The sequence below is a fragment of the Tamandua tetradactyla genome, chromosome 19, assembly GCF_023851605.1.
Source record: "Tamandua tetradactyla isolate mTamTet1 chromosome 19, mTamTet1.pri, whole genome shotgun sequence".
NCBI lineage: Eukaryota > Metazoa > Chordata > Mammalia > Pilosa > Myrmecophagidae > Tamandua > Tamandua tetradactyla.
In genome coordinates this window covers 31401246-31417340 of record NC_135345.1, presented here as the reverse complement: position 1 = coordinate 31417340, position 16095 = coordinate 31401246, and positions in this window count along the sequence as shown.

The following is a 16095-nucleotide window of genomic DNA, read 5'->3' as shown; positions in this document are numbered from 1 at the left end:
TAGAAGCCTGTTTTTCCTGCCCTAGTTTCCATTTTGCGGTACAGGCAGATAGACTGTAAACAATTGCTGGGCAATAATGATATCAAGAGAGAGCATACATAGGGTGATTTGTTTCTGTGGACTCCACAATTCTCCTGTTCTTTCTGCTGCTCTGCATCACCACCCACTCAGTTGTTGTCTTTTGGATGCACCGTCTCTGAGACTTGTCAGCTACACATTCTGTTTCTGGTAAACATGATCTTCAGAACTGGTGGTGGACCTATGTTTCCTGCCAACTCTCCCTTCCAGTTCTTCCCCTAAATACCTTTTAATTCCTTACTTTTTCACACCTAGAAACTGCACTAACAGGCAAGTGGTTAAGGCAAGAAGTGCGACCCTGTCCTCATGGGAATAGTAAGAATGATGTTCTTTCTAAGTACCAGGAAAGGTACTCTGCCACAGAATTCACATAACCCCTGGGTATCTTTGCCTCCCTTCCTCACCCTGAACACGATTAGTACCAAGGTGGTATTTCCCACTTTCCCATCCTCCCCCACCCCCCTACTTTCTTTCTTTTTTCTCTGCACACTGCCCACTCCCCAGCCCCCATCTCTCTTTAAAATAAAGTGTTAATTCTGGATCATCTACACAAGCAGTCTTTTTCGTTTAATTTGGTTCACTTTGTCATTTCCAAAGACAGGTAGTCAGTCTATTTAAGACCACCAGAATACTTATCCTACTCTTTTCTACCCTCCTGCTCTAGCAACACCTAGAAGGTTCAAAGGGAGATAGCTCTAGATGGAATGAAAGGTGTTTTCTAATTCAGGAGGGATGAAAGACTAGAGAGACTGTGGTGGGTGCCATAAGCAGATAAAACTGAACAGAAGGTCAGAGGCCAAAGTGAGCTATACGGAAATGGAGTCTAGAAATAAGGCAGTATTGAGAGTCTGCAAGGAAGGGATACTTTCTCAGTCAGCGTTCATGGTAGGAGAAATACTTTTCTCAAGACTAGGATGGGAGAACTGAAGGGGTTCAAATGTCAGATATGTTGCCTAGAGGGGGATCTTTAAGGAAACACAAACAATGCAACTTTGTATATTTTTCTCTTGTTTTTATGAGATCTTGTTTTTGTGGAATATTAATACTGTGCTCTATCACCAACATTTAGTAAAATTCTATTGCCTTCTGTGTTTTTGCTTATTAGAAATACTAAGCTTCACAGGCTTTTTGCTTCCAGTTGGGAACTTTTGGAAGCTTACTAATCTTACTTTCTTGTACAAAATACATAGAGACTTATGTGAGTATTCATAAGAGTTTTTGACTTGTCCTTGTTTCTCTTCAAACTGTGTCTTTAATTTGGGTAACTTGGTCTTGTCAGACTGAAAACTTTGAAAATTGTGGTCTTGCTGGAAAAATAACCTACAAATACTTTTGTGGCTCTTATTATTTACTCGATAATTTGTCTCAGCAACAACTTAGTGATTGATGTGTCTCTGTTCTTAAGTTGTATAAATATTGGTGAGGTTGCTTTGTCATTTTAGAAGTATATTATTTGCATATTTGTCTTCTATTATTTGCATGATTATAAAATAAAAGTACATCAATGTACTAAAAACAAAACAAAACTCTTGATTGACAACTGTTTTCTTTCAGCATTTTAAATATTTTGACCTACTACCTCCTTGCCTTTATGGTTTCTGATGAGAAATTAGTACTTAATCTTATTGAGGCTTCCTTGTTCATGAGGCATTGCTTTAATCTTACAGGTCTCAAAACTGTTTCCTTGTCCTTGTCCTTGGCTTTTGACAACTCCTATTTGTATTGCATGGTTCTCTTTGTATCCTATTTGGGGATCCAGTGGGATTCTTAAATGTGTATATTTATGTGTTTATTTAAATTTGGACAGATTGCCATTATTTACTTGAATAGCTCTTCTTCCCCTTCCTTACTAGCTTTTCCTTCTGAGAGTCTCATAATGCATATATTCATATACTTGACGGAGTCCCCAAAGTCTCTTAGGGTCTTTTAAACTCTGCTCACTTTTATACATTATTTTTTCTTTCTGCTCTTCATCCTGAATAATTTCAATGCCTTAGTTTTAGTTTACTGATTCTTTCTTCCACCAGCTCTGATCTTTCAGTGAAACTTTCTAAGGAATGTTTTATTTCAGTGATTGTGTTCTTCAACAGCGTTATTTCTGTTTGCTTCATTTTAAAATTCCTATTTCTTTATTGAGATTGGTATTTGTTCATTTGTCATTTTCCTGATATCTTTTAGTTATTTCTGTTTCCCTTTAGCTGTTAGAGCATGTGCTGGTTTGAATCTGTGGTGGACCCCAGAAAAGCCATGCCCTTTAATCCTCATTCAATATTGCTGGGTGGGAGCATTTTGATTGTTCCCATGGAGATGTGACCCACCCAATTGTGGGTGGTAACTTTTGATTAGATAATTTCCATGGAGGTGTGTCTCCACCCATTGAAGGTGGAGTTGCTTACTGGAATCCTTTAAAAGAGGAAACATTTCGGAGAGAGTCCCTTTTTTTGGTAGAGCCACGAGAAAGCCAGCAGATACTGCCATGCTTGCCATGTGCCCTTCCAGCTCAGATAGAAACGTTGAATGTCATCGGCCTTTTTGAACCAAGGTATCTTTCCCTGGGTGCCTTAAATTGGACATTTCTATAGATTTGTTTTGATTGGGACATTTTCTCAGTCTTAGAACTATAAACTAGCAACTTATTAAATTCCCTTTTTTAAAAGCCTTTCTGTTTCTGGCATATTGTATTCAGGCAGCTAGCAAACTAGAACAAATCATATTAAAGAGCATTTTCTAAAAGTGTCTTAATGGCATGTCAAAAGTCTTATGCCTTTTATGGAACATCATTTCTTGTGTTTGTCTTGTAAACTTTTGTTAAATACTGACATTTTAATACTTTAATGTGTTATTTTTAATTTAGTATGTGTGCTGTCTGTTCCTTATGTTTATATCCAGTGGTGATATGAAATAAAAAAGACAAAACTCCAAAGCAAAAATGCTTTACACTGTCTTTGAAAACTGACTGTTTTGACCAGTGCTCTTTTTTCAGAGTTTTGCCCTCCTATCAAGTAGATCAGTCCTAGAAGAAAGCATGGGTTCCTTTCTGTGTTTTCTGGGCATGTACTCCTGTAGTTAAGGAATTTCCTAATCACAGGGGTAGAAATGCCCCCTCTACTCTTATTGAAATAGATTATACCCCTCATGGGGTCTCTGTTGCCTATCTTGAAGCTGGTAATTTTTGCCCTATGCTGAATCAGTTTGATTGTTTCTTAAACTGTAGTAGGATCTATAAGATGATTCACCTTCAAAATAAATTCTGGCACAACAAGCTAGAGATGAGTATCCTGATTAGTCATAGGCCGCCACCCAATAGACTGGAATGTACATACAGGCTCCCCTGTATGTACATGCATATACTGGTATATTCTACTCCTTCCATTATAGAGCCATGTAACCAAAATAGGAGTAAAATCTGGATTCACAAGTTTTCTCAATGCATTTTATATTTTAATTACTTCCTTTGTCAGGGAGAGGATAGGAGACTTGCCAGTAAAGGCACCAAAAGCTTCTTCTACTATTTTTGAAGCTGTATTTTCTTCATTCAACCCTTACTCAGATACTGCAAACTTTTGTTTTCTGGAATTTTGAGAAAGATGCTGTGCCACTTTAAAGGATTATGCACCCTAGAAAAGCTGTGTCTTAATCCTGATCCATCTTGAGGAGGCAGCCATTTCTTTTAATCCCTATTCAGCACTGTAGGGTGGAAACTTGACTAGATTATCTCCACAGAGATGTGGCACACCCAATTGTGGGTATTAACCTTTGATTAGAGGGAAATTTGACTTCATCCATTGTAGGTGGGTCTTGATTAGTTTACTGGAATCCTTTAAAAAAGGAAACATTTTGGAAAAAGCTTCAGAGCCATAAAGCCCATGCATGCAGAGACTTTTGGAGAGGAAGAAGGAAAACTCCCCCAGGTTTGCTTCATGAAACAAGAAGCCTGGAGAGAAAGCTAGCAAACATTGCCATGTTCACCATGTGCTTTTCCAGTTGAAATGAACTTCAAACTTCATCAGCCTTTCTTAACCTCTTGTTGCTGTCTTAATTTGGACATTTTTATACTCTTGATGTCAGTTATTACCTCTCTTCCTCCATGAGGTCTTTTAAGGACTCCAAGAAAGTAATGAAGGCCCACCTTGAATGGGCTGGGTCACATCTCCATCTAATTAATGGTTACACCCACAACTGGGTGGGTCATATATCCATGGAAACAACCTAGTCAAAAGATCCTACCCTACAATAGGTCTGTCCCTACAAGATTGGATTGGGATTAAAAGAACATGGCTTTTTCTGGGGCACATAATAGTTTCAAACCAGCACACTGGCACTCTCTGACAAACATTTTACTTTTTAAGGAATCATTTATAGCCATCTCTTTCCTTTCCATGACCATAGTTTATTTAGAAGTTGTGATGGTTAGGGTTATGTGTCATCTTGGGCAGGCAATGGTACCCAATTGTCCAGTCAAGCAACTATTATAGCAAGGACATTTCATGGCTTGTTAATAAATCAGAAGCCTGGTTCATTAAATCATCAGTCAATTGATAGCACCTATGGTTGATTCCATCTATGATCAACTAAGGAAGTGTCTTCGGCAAAGAGAGTATCCAAACAGGAATATTTAATCCAATCAGTTGATGACTTTTTAAAGAAAAAGGAATTTTCACTTTTTCTTCAGCCTGCCAGTCTTTTCCCAGAGAGTTCATTGATAGCCTTCATTGGAGTTGCCACCTAGCAAACTGCCATACAGAATTTTGACTCATGGAACTCTGCAGTTGCATGAAAACATTTTTATAAAATCTTAAGTTTACAGATATCTCTGTTGGTTCTGTTTCTGTAGAGAACCTAAGAAGGGAAATGGATTTCTTTACACAGTTAGCTTTTTTTGATAATGTCATGATAATCATAACATTATGAGACAGTGTTAACTCTATACTCATGACTAGTATTATTTCTGGAAACATTTTTTTCTATTGATTTTTTCAAAACAATCAGATTTTTTATCTGATATCTTAGTTACTTCTTTTGTCCTCCAATTTTGTGGCATAAGACAATGTGAAGAACTAGAATAAATAACCATAATTTTAATAACAAATAGTGTTAACATAATCACTTTCCAAAATTTAAATTAAATTCCTGGACATGTACTTATACAATGAAATCATTGTCAAACAACATGTCATTTCCAATGGCTTCATTTGATCACTAAATTGTCCATTTTATGAATGAATCTAACTGCTGTTTTTACCTGTAGCCCTTTGCGGAAACATTTTTGTCATACTTTTATTCCACAGCCACATTTAATTCTTTGTGTACTCTTATCAATTTTTTTTCCATTTAATTTTAGTTATTTTATTTTTAACTATTTCTTCAACTTACTCCTAATCCTCAATTACCATGATTATGAAAATCACTCTCAAAAATCTCTCAGTTTTGATACATCACTTTATTCACAATTACTTTCTGTATAGAGGGATGTCATATATCAATTTACATAAATTTCCTGGGATACAGTTTAATTATGCCTGCTGTATTCAAGCACAAAAGCTTACAAGTTTGGACAATGAGGGAGCACACTTGATACTCAGATTGTTCAGCTTATCACACTTGGCTACCAGACCTAGGGCCAATATCACTAACCATGACAATGCAACAATACCCTACTTCCACTTCAAAGTTGACTCTTTCTGACCTGTGGATGCTGGGAATTTGAAATTCTTGCCAGACTCTCTCCTGCTGTAGTCACTAAAATCTTATGACTTACTAAGCACTCTTGCTAGAATGGATTCCCCACAGCACCCAGTTCATCAAGTTTCCAGAACCAAGCCTTACACAGTGGTTTCACATTGACAGAATCTAGAGAAAAGGAAGTCAGTGGAAGTGAGTTTCTTCTCAGTTCACTTGGAAAAGTGATGAAGCCATAACCTAAGATTTTTCTACAAACTTGTGAAAGGTGTTCAAACACTCAAAGTTCCAACAGTCAAAGCAGTTTATCACTAGATTCTCCAAATTGACATTTGTGTATATAAGGAAGACAGAAGGAACTGGGGTAGAGTACAAAAGAAGCTTCAAATTATCTATAAAGTTTGATTTCTTAAATATCTGAAAGCAAGAGAAAAAACTAAACAAAAAGCATGATAAAACCAATACATAAATAAAGCAAACAAAATAGAGAATTTGAATGCCAATATAGCCATGCTTCTTAAGAGAAGCCAGATCTATTTTAAAGATGCGGATTTGAGTTTTACATTACAATGGCATAATAACAATAAAACTACTTACTAGCTTGAAAAAATCCAGAGAAAATCACAAACTGTTTTATAGAGCTTCTTTAAATAGTTATTTATATAATGTGCAGACGGGTTTCTAAGACTGCTTTTGCAAACTGTTTGAGTCCGTGAAAAGAAGAAGCCCTTTGATATTGCTGCCCAGGATGTCAAGGTTGTCTCTCCACTTACCTCTTCTTGATATGTCTTCACAGCATGGCTCCCACTCATGTTAAAGAGCCCCAGCCATTTTTGCCTTTTGGAGCTTTTGTTGTGAAACATAAAGAAAACAATAAATCAAATATTAATGATGATCGATAGTGATCATTGAAGCACACTCTGCTAGATGCCTACCCAATGCCCATTTTCTGTTCTCTTTACTGACAGAAACTGACTATTGTTTGGGAAGGCCATGTGCACACATGGGAAAAAAAAAAGGAAAGAAAAACATAAAAGCAACCCTTTCCTTTCCTCCCTTCCAGTGAGGGCTGGCCATGAAGCACAGCCTTGACACAGGAGACCCAAATGCAAGATGACTTTATCCTTCAGGTCCAATAGACAGTAAACAAAGGCAGGATAGCAGAACAGCTCAAGCTTATTGTTTCAGAGTTAGATCAGTTTACCTCTACAAGGCTTGAGAATTTGAGAGAAACTGATGGGTCAATAAAGAAATAAATATATAGTCAAAAACTCTTTAGAGCCAGGTAGCATCTCATACTATGTAAGTAGAGGAACTAGCGTTAAATGAGTAACACATCGGAATCATAAGGATTTGGCTATGGTATGTTTTAGTAATTACATCTTACAGCTCAAGCTGTGGGCTAATATGTTTTTTTTTTTCTTTTTTTTCTTTTAACATGGGCAGGCACTGGGAATTGAACCCGGGTCTCTGGCAAGGCAGGTGAGAACTCTGCCACGGAGCCACCGTGGCCCACCCGCTAATATGCTCTTAACACTTAAAATGTTTCCAAACACTTTTTTTCAATGAACAGGCATTACAAAATGAAAATGAAGCATAACACAAACACAACACACACACACACACACACATTCTTTTTTAACAAGTATTGGTAGAGTCCATTCAAGATCTTCAAACAGTAGGCTTGGAAAATCTTTCAGTAACTCTCAATATCAGTATCAATTTTTGCTTTAATTTGTTCAAACCATGAATTATTCTTCAGGTTTTAGCAACCTCTAAATTATTGCCTCATTACATGTGTAAGGTTAATCCCACAAACATACTTTTACTACCAATAAATATGCTGTCTTGTGCATCATTTAGGGCATTAAAGAAGATTTGCTTTTAATAGAGCAATAGGGATGATATTTCATCAATATAAAGCAATCTCTCCTAACAACATTTGAAACTGTGTTAAAATAAAGGGAACATACTGTCTAGTAAAAGAATGCACTGCCTTTTAGTGCTTTGAAAATTATTTCCGTCCAAACATAATGTTACTATAAAATAAAAATTGTTCCTTTCTTAACTAAATTTGGATAACTCCGGCACCATGGCATACACTTTGCTCCAGTTTATTTTTACACATTGATGTTGAGCTGCATTAGAGCTTTATGTGATTTTTCAGGAAAATATATTTTTGAAGGTAATAACTTTATCAAAATCTTGATGAACTATGAAATTTTAAGGTCTGAGTACTCTTTTTTACATTAATGTTCCATTTATGCTTATAAATATGGTATATAAATTTATACAGCAGTGATGGTTTTATTGCTTCTAAAGAGGTAGAGAGCATAAAATAGTGACTGCTGATAAACTGCATATTATGGCTAAGATATAAAAGAACATTATTTTGTAATTTTAGGATCTGAATATGGAAGCAAGATTTTGATGATTTATGAAAAACACGATGGAGGTATTTTTTCCATTCTATTTTTTTGGGAACAAATTCTTCATATATTTATTAGATGTGCTCAAGTTTTGTTCAAATTCTCTCTACTTTTTGGTTTGTTTAATTGATATTTCAGCTTCTGAGAGAGGTGTGTCCAAAATCAACTATGATGACAAATGTGTCATTTTCTCATTGTTATTCTGTTAATATTTGTTTTATATATTTTGAACTTTATTATTACAGCAAATAATTTTGACATTGGTAACTTTTTCTAGTAAATTGAACTGAATCTTCTAATCTTCGTTCATACTTTGTGCTTTAATTCTATTTTACTCTCTGACATTAATATAACTTCATGAGATATTTTGCCTGAAATATTATTTTTAATTACTTAATTTCAGTATATCTGTGCATGTAGTTTTCTGAGCTTCTTAGAGTTAACACTTAGCTATGTTTTAAAAAAACTTTAAATAATACAACTTGCTAAATCTGATTCAAGAAGAAAGAGAAAATTTGAACATATCTAAAAGTCTGATATAGAATTGAAATTACTAACAAAACCTTCTCAGAAAGAAAACTCCAGCCCAAGATGACCTCACAGATGAATTTTATAAAAGTTTAAGGAGTAATACTTCTTGTTTCTGGTGTAACACATAAAGAGTTTGGAAATCATCACTTCTGCCCTTAGAATAAGAAAAAAGCTGAGCAAACCAAAAATCAACAACTTTTCTTAGATCTATCAGAGAATTGCAGTTACAGGCCGCTTGCCACCCCCAAAACTAGAGAGATTAATGAATATAGAAGTATACAGCTTGCCTGGAGCAGAAGCTGACAGAGGGGCCAGAAACTGGTAGGAACACTGAAAGGGCCATTGATTAATTGATGGAGACTGAACAAGGACCAGCTTGAGAGATAAAACTCCTGGGGGCCCAGCGTTAAGGAGACCCCCACACTTTTCTGAGTTCTACCTGCAGGAGTCCGATTAGATTCTCAGGGAGAAGACTGTTTCCAGCATGGAATGGAGAGAAAAATAACTATTGAGATATGTCCAAGTTACTCTATTCCTAACAAAGACCCGCTCTCAAAGGAAACTGTTTTATTAGAGTCTAACCAACGTGAGTTTTACCAGAGAATGACTGACTTGTGAGAAGGAAAATACTCAATTCTAGTCCCCTGTAAGACTCTCTTTTTACCTATGGGTGGGGAAAATGTGAGAAGCACTAGTGAATGTCACAAGCCAAGGAAAGAAGCTCACTAAAATGCTGAGAACTAATCATAGGATCATAGAATGCTTGCCCTTTCCCTACATCTTACCACTACATCAACCAGGCCTCTGCATAGTAACAGTGGATTAGAATTAAAAGAACTGCAAGGCTCAGACTACTTAAGATGGAGTCTCTAGGAAAACCCTAAGACAACAACAGAGACAAAAATAAGGACGCAAAAGAAATTCTAGCCTCTGGTATTTACAGTACAGCAAAGGGTTAACACAGCCTAACGTCCAACCAACCAAGCAGAACCTCACACTAAAGGTCTCTTTACTCAAGTTTCTTTTACCCTATCAAGGCTACATTTCACCAAAATATTGGTATCGAGCTCCCAGCTTCCCTACCTGATGCTGGACCTAATTGAAAGTACTATCTCTTCATTCCCAGCTTACTGCTCTGGACCTCTATTCCTCAAATCCACTGAGATGCTTTCTTGCTACTGAGCAGTGCTAATTCATTTGATTTTTACTTTTAGATCTTTAGTTTGGAGTGGAAGGGGAATCATAGAGTATGACCTCACAAAACCATCTTGACTGAAATTTCAGCAGTGTTTTTAGACAAACCAATGTCAATTTCCAAAGTGAAGCGGGAAGAAGGCATATTCCTTTCATGGACAGAAAGAAAGGCCTTTGGGGCAAATAACATGGGTGTTGGAACCAAGGGGCAGAGATGTGACAGCTCAAGTCTATGGACTGATTAGAGCTAGCCAGATAAAAGAGACATAAGGAGGAACCAAAACAAATTTATCAACTTCATAATTTGGTCCAGGGCTCTCTCTCAGACTTTGTCATTTGTTACTTTGCATGACTCAGCGGGTTTGGCAACATTCCCATCAGCTATCCTGTCTATGAATAAAGAATGACAGCACAGATGATCATACAAAGGCAAACAATAATAGCAACCAAACAGTAGTTAATTCTTAAAAGGCATTTAATGCAAAACGTTTCTAGTAAAAAATTAATCTTCTTAAGTTTAAAATGCTGAACTTCAGCCCAAAGGTAGTATTTCTTTTATGCCATAGAAGTGCAATCAGTTGAACAATTTTTGGAAAAAAAATGTAAAAAATATACACTTCCTCCCACTTCAACAAGCCAACATGCTGTTTCTGCACTCTGTCAGCTCAAAGCCAGTGGAAAGAAAAAAGCTGTAAGCTTTCTATGATCATAGGTTTTGGAGAAGAATGCTTCCAAATAACTACATTTCTAAAATAGACTGAAAATATTTCCACTTACTTACCAGTAGATTTACTTATCTTGGAAGAAACAAGTGTTACCAAATCACAAACTCATGTCTTTGTATTTTTTGAAATATAGGTAATAAACCACATTTTGTACGTGGCAGGTTTGGGAGTAAATTACCCTCATTCACTCCCCTGATTATTTTTGTTCAAGTTAAAAAATAATGATTAAAATGAGCTACTAAGGCAAACTAGAAAGAAAAAGATTAGAAGGGAAGAAAAATCTTGCTTTGAATAGGTGGGGGGTGTGTTTATATAAATGTATGAGTGATGCAATATTTTTGTTGGAGTTATTCAATACTGTTTCCAAAAATCTTTTATAAATCTTGGAATGAATATCAGAATCCTGAAAAATGAAGAGGCTCAAGAATTTGTACTTAAACATAATGGAATGTTGAGTTTAATAGTCTTGTCTTTGGGGATTTCTATGAACTGTATGTAGTGCTAAATAGCCTCTTGCTTCAATTTTAATTTTCATTTGATGGGAGGGTATTGGTTTACTAATTCTGCTATAACAAATCACCACAAATCTAGTGGTTAAAAAAAACCTGCATATGTATTATCTTTACACTTCTGGAGTTCATAAATCTAAAATGGTATGCAAGGCTGAGTTCTTTCTGGAGGCTCTAGGGAAGAATCTATTTCCTTGCTTTTAGCAACTTTGAATGGGTCCATGTATTTCTTGGCTCATAGCTCCATCACTTTAACTTCTGCTTCCATTATCACATTTCCTACTCTAATTTCCTCTTTCCTATTATCTTGTGATCACATTGGGACCACCCAGATCATCAATGATAATCTTTCCATCTCAAAATTCTTAATTTAACCACACCTGCAATGTTCCTTTAACTGACATGCCCCCAGGTCCTGGGATTAGGACATAGACACCTTTGGGGAAAGCATTATTCTGTTTACTACACAGAGGATTTATTATCGGAATATTTATGACCAGATTTTAAAATTATTTAAACATTTTTATTGTTTTTTTTAAGAGACCAATGAAGGAAGGAAATTCAGAAATGACCTGTTAGAGATAACCACTATTAAGGTATTCTATACAATTTTTCAGATTTTTTTGTATGGTTCATGTATGCCCACAGATATATATTTTATAAAAATTGAAAAAATATTACTCACTTTATTGTAATCTTCTTGACTTTAACATCATATTCGAAAGTCCTGTCTTTCATCTTAATAAACATTCACCTTTCATGTTATTTTAATCGATGAAGTATCTCTCTGCTTGTTTCTATACTAATTCAGTGCTTTAATGCTAAACTTTGGAATTTGGCACATTTTATGAGGCTATCTTAGAGAATTTCTTTGTCAAGGTATGTCATTTTTATTTAAAAAATCATTGTTTTAATATGCTGTTTTAGTTTGTAAAAACAGCTAGAATGCAATATATCAGAAAAGGAACAGCTTTTAAAAGGGAATTTAATAAGTTACCAGTTTAGAGTTAAGCCTTTGAAAATATTAAGTAAGGCATCCAGGGAAAGATACCTTAATCCAAGAAAGGCTGATGGAACTAGAACACTTCCGTCTGCTTAGAAGCCACGTGGCTGGCATCTGCTGGTCCCTTATTCTTGGCTCTGTTGCTTTCAGCCTCTGTCCTGTGGGGGTTCCTCACTTTGCTTCTCTGGGGCTGGCTTTCATCTCTTGGCTTCCCTTGGCTCTCTCCAAGTTCTAATTTGCTTGACATCTCATGGGAAGGCATATGGCAATGTCTGCTAGGCTCCAAGTATCTCCAAACATCAATGCCTCTGCTCTCCCTGTCAGCTCTGAGCTTTCTCCAACATGTTTCCTTTTTTGAAGGACCCCAGGAAATTAATCAAAACCCATTCAGAATGGGTGGACTCATATCTTGATCTAATCAAAAGGCCACACCCACAATTGGGCATGTCACATCTCCATGGAGATAATCTCATCAAAGATTTCATTTTAGGGTCTGGATTAAAAGAAATGGCTGCCTCCACAAGATTGCCTCAGGATTAAAACATGGCTTTTCTGTGTACATACTAGATTCAAACTGGGCACGTATGCTTAGCCAAATTATTATTCTCCAAGTGCCTATTTTTGCCAGTCTTCCTGTATATTGGTAATAGGACTTCATTTCATCTTTTCTGATCAGTTTAAAGGAAAAGTATGTCTCAGTATGGATTTAACCTGGTCAAATCATGACACAAACTGTTAGAAAGTTAAAAGTTTCAGGAAGTGCATGATAATACTCCATTCATTTATTCTTACCTTCACTCATCCACTTATTTTTCAGTTCTTGCAGACTTTTTGGTATCGATAAGAGGCAGGGTATACAGCAATGAACAAAACTTGCTGAAGTCTCTGGTCTCATTCTTAGTCTTTTATGATGTGCTTATGTGGGAACTTATATAAAAGTCTTCTCTCAGTATATTAAGATGTGATTTTATTTAGAAATAGGGTTGTCACAGATAGAAGTAGGCAAATTAAAATGAGATAATATTGGAATAGAGTGTCCCTTTAATCCAGTAAGACTGATGGCTTTAGAAGAAGGAAAAATTTGGACAGAGACAGAGAAAGGTAGAGGAGAACATGCCATGTGACTGAAGAAGAAAACACCACAGATTTTCTTGCCAACAAACCATGAACAGAAGTGAAGAGAGGGACATGGAATAGATTCTCCCCTATAGGTTTAAGAGGAAGCCTTGATTTTGAACTTCTATCCTCTAGGACTGTGAGACAACAAATTCATTTTTTTCTTTTTTTTAAGTCATCCAATTTGTGGTACTTCATTACAGTAGTCCGAGGAAACTAAGTCAGTGGGGAGGGTTCACAGGCAGTAAACAAGTAAAGAACTAAATGAATGAGATAATTTCATATAGTGAGTTGTGCTATGTAGACAATAAAACCAGATGTTGTGACAGAAAGTAATGGGTTTAGACGTGGAGGACTGTTTTATCTTGGGTATTAAGTCCACTCAGTGGAGTTCACTTCATTGGAAATGGAAATAGATTGACTATGAGGGGCCCAGCTATGTGGTGAGCTGAGGACAGAACACTGGGCAGAGAATGACCTAGGTTAGGAATGAGGGAATTGCAGTAGTTTAGTGTGGGTGGAAGGTGTTGCTTTGAGCATGTTAGCACTGAAGTTTGATAAGGGCTGGTGTGGAACTTTGCAGACCATGGCTTAAAAAAAAATTTTAAAAAGGATAGTTCTAACTACAATAATAAGCCACTGTCAGGAATTCAGCTGGGAAATATATAATCTGATTTATACCTTAAACAGTTTGCCCAGGTTGTTATGTAGAAAATAGTATGCAAGTTTTAATAAATGAAACATAAAGATCAGTTCGGAAGCTATTTAAAAGGTCTGCTGGCTTGTTTTAGCATGACAGGTAAAGAGATGGCATAAACTGGATGGTTTGGGATGTATTTTGGAGGTAATGCCAACTGGACTAGTAAACAGAAATATGTGATGAGAGTTATAGAAAGCTCATGGGATCTTCCAGACTTTTGGGTCTCATCATCTCTGTATATGGCCTTGATATTTCCTGAGATGGGGAAGACTAGAAAATAAACTGGATTGGGAGGTATAAGGGGACATAATCAAGGGTTCCATTTTGTCACATTACATGTGAAATACCTATTAGACATCTGGGTCAAGTCTGGAGCTCAGCAGACAGTCAGGGCTAGAAACATAAATTTGGGAATCATTGACTTTCAGTTGTATTTTTTTAAAGCTTTGGAATCAACTTGCATCATCCAGTGAATGAAGATTAAAACCAGAGAGGAGATTGGTATTCCACTTTAGATCATGAGGACCAGAACAAAGCATTGTAATAGGATTCTATTATTTCTTCCACATCCTCTATAACTCCATACCTAGGCTGAAACTGCTCTTTAGTATTCATCTGAAACTTGTTTTAATGATGTGAAAACAGCTATTCTCTGACACAGTGGCAGTCAGAAAGGGGTTGATGAAGAGTTAAGAGCAAATAATGAAAAGTACATAGGAAAGGCAACTCTGTCCTGTGAGATATATTTTTAAGAAACCAACCATTATAAATAGTTTTTCTAATTGGCCTGCTTGCCATGGGTCCCTGAAATAACTACCAATTTCTTTTGTATCAAGGTTCAGTTTCCAGAATGCCACTGTAAAAGTGCAAATAACTTATCTGACAGCAATAACCTATTACCAGTCTCTAATACTTTCACACGCATTGTATAAGGATGGCTGAATTTAAAGTTTAAAGGGCCCTTAAAAGATTTTGTTTTAAGTTGAACTTCCCAGAAACCAAACCAAAGATGAGAATTTATGTGAAAATAGTTTATTAGCAAGAGTTATGGGTCTGGGGTGGATGAGATGGGGAAAAAAGGAGACCAAAGCAAAGTTCCAATATCATACCCAATCACACAGTCAATATCGCAGAAAAGCTTGCACATTATAGTTATCCCATTAAGGGACAAGTAAGTTATTGTGGTATATCTTCTACCCACCACAGCTGTTGCTCATTGATTCAGGTCTCAGCATAAGGAGCCATAAACACCCAGACTGTTCCTACAGCCAAAGTGAGCTCTCTTTGGCAGCCTGAGGGTAGCCCACTGAGAAAGACCCACAGACACAGCACGTTGGGAAAGACAGCACACCAGGAAGTCTTCTCTGAAATGATCAAAGGCTCTTGAGCACTGACAGAGTCTGGGTACTTGGGCTAAGAAATGTTCTGAGTGCCTTAGAGCCACAGAGCTGATTTGTGGCAGACAAGTGACACCAGGTCATTTCAATGCCCTGCCCTTGAGTGAGGGCAGGATATGTAAAAATTATGAACTGGGTTATGTTATGTGGCAGAGGTCAAGTATTTTTCAGATGTCACCAAATTCCCCTGTCAGTTGACTTGAATTTAATGAAAACGGTTATCATCTCAGGTCAACCCCCAGAACAGCCCTTTAAAAGATACTCACAGCAGCAGCAGATACTAGACAATTGGCCTTGAAGAAGCTAATTGTTATGTTGTACAGAGGGCCAAATGACAGGGAACTATGGGCAGCCTCTAGTTGCTGAGGCCCCCAGCCCTATAACTAGAGGCACCTGAATTCATCCAAAAAGAAGGAAGTTGTAAAAGAACCCCAAATTTCAGCCCCTTCCAACAGTCTTATGAGACCCTGGGCAGAAGACACAGTTGTGCAGTATCCAGACTTCTGAACCCTGGAATCTGTGAAATAATGACTGTTTGTTTTTTAAAAGTAGTTTTATTGAGATAGATTCATAATCCATCCAAAATGTAGAATCAGTGGTTCACCGTATCATTACATACTTTTGCATTCATCACCAATCAATTCTAGAGCATTTTCATTACCCCCCAAAAAACCCAAACAGCCCTTACCCCTCAACTGTTCCCCTATTATTGACCTTTAGCATTGTTGTGGTAC